Source organism: Triticum urartu, chromosome 5A (assembly GCF_056163025.1).
Source record: "Triticum urartu cultivar PI428250 chromosome 5A, HENAU_Tu73, whole genome shotgun sequence".
Classification (NCBI taxonomy): Eukaryota; Viridiplantae; Streptophyta; class Magnoliopsida; order Poales; family Poaceae; genus Triticum; species Triticum urartu.
The window spans coordinates 522,617,414-522,619,371 of record NC_141877.1 but is presented as its reverse complement, the minus strand read 5'-3'; positions in this window follow the sequence as shown (position 1 = coordinate 522,619,371).

Genomic DNA, 1,958 nt, shown 5'->3' with positions numbered 1-1,958 from the left:
ACGCCAACCTCCTTCGAAGATTTTACAGTTGAAAGGCAGTATGTATCGCGCTAACTTTTGTATTAAGTACAAGACAATAGGCTCCCCGAGGAGGGCTCGGGGACTGCCATCCCTTATTTATGAATGAAAAATGTCATGCTTGTCGTATCATTTACTTATTCCGTCCGGCACCGAGTCCGGCTAGTCGGCTCGGGGACTGGCCGACTGAAGTTATATTAGAAGTCCTACCCGCAGTCAGACAAGTAGTGTGCCGGCTCTCAAGCCTTCCCTTGCCAAAGTCGCAGTTCAAAGAACCGGCTGTCCGGCTAGCAAGGGTTAAAGGTAGGAACGACCGCCCACACGAAAAACGGCTAGGGACTAACGGACTAATATAACAAAGCCGGTTTTTCCCACACCGCCGACCGGCTACCAGAGTAGCCGGCCGGCCGGTTTCCATTCACTTTACTTTAAATCCAAGAAAGCTCAAGTACTTGCCTCCCCAAAGAGGGAAGGCGGCAAAGGAAAAAGCCTAAGGATAAACAAGCGTACGCGAATGGAAACCAAACATGCACATGATAATATTTACACAAAAAGACCTCCTAGAGGCCAGCATTCAACATAGTTTGGATACACCCCTAGTGGGTGGAACTGCGAAACTTAAGAAAAGATTGTTCAAAGACAACAAAGCAGGAAAGATAAAGACGGCAGGTCAAGATGGCGGAGCGGCCGACTGGTTGGCGGAGACGGTCGCGCCGGCTGAAGGAGCGGCCGGCTGACGAACTTCGGCTTGGTCGCCGCCTCCCGCAGAGGGCGCGCTTCCACGCGCCTCGTTGCTGGAGGCACGGTCGGCCTGAGGTCGGCTGGTTGTTCCACCAGCCGGCTCGACGCCTCCGCCGTCGTCGTCTTCGTCTTCTTCGCCCTCGTCGCTGGAGGCGATCTCCTCCGCCGAGTCCTCGCCCACCGCCGGGTTCAGCCCGAACCACTCCTCCGGCTGCGCGACACCATCATCATCAATTTCGGGTGCGAAGACGCTAATGTCGGTGCACTCGGCGATCATTGAAGCCTGCTGGGCGATAGCCGGCCTCACCGCCTCCAGCTCCGCATCGGCCTCCATCCGCCAAGTGCGCAGCTGGTCCAGGCTCAACCCTGGGTACCAAGCCCGGACGAACTCCAACGCCCGCCCGGCTCCGAGGCGGGCCGCTGATGCTTTCCAAGCTTCGAAGCGACCAACTGCGACTTCCAGCCAGTCGACGGTTCGGCTCGGAGTGTGGGGGATCGTCTCGCCGGGCCAGAGGGCGGCCAGCACTTGCGCCCCGGCACGTTGGAGCCGGCGAAGCATCCGATGAGCCGGCTGCAACCGTGCCTGGACAGCCAGAAGCTGCTCCTCAAGGGTCCGGTTTGCATCCGGCGCGATGTCGGCCCCCGCTTGCCGGCGCGCCTCGCGATGGGCCTCAATGCTTTGGGCGGCGAAGGCGGAGTAGCCTGGGAAATAATCTGCAAGAAACAACAAGTGAGAGCTCAAGTTAAGTCAAAAAACCCAAGCGGCAAATGGCAGGAGAGGGCCGAGGAAGGCAGCTTACCGTCGATCAAGTCTTCGATCCGGCCGAAGCCTTCGTCGAGGCCTCGCCGGGTCTCAGACCAGGTCGCCGCCGCCATCTCATACTCCGCCATCAAGGCGCCTTCACTTTCCCACGCCGCCTGCAGGGCCGCCTTGTGGCTTTCCTCTTGGTCGGCCAGCTTCTTGGCCAGGCGATCTCGTTCCTGGACCAAGGCAGTGCACTCGGCCTCTTTGGCGTAAAGGGCGGCCTTCGCTTCGCCAAGCTCCTTCCTCAAGTCGGCGTTGGCCCCTGAAGACAAAGAAAGAAGAAAGAAGAATAAGAAAGAGTCGTCAAGAAAGATTCGACCCGACTGCGCAGCAGTTGGCCAGAATCTCGGGGACTACACCCAGTGGGTGCGCTGACGCGCACCCACAGGAGATA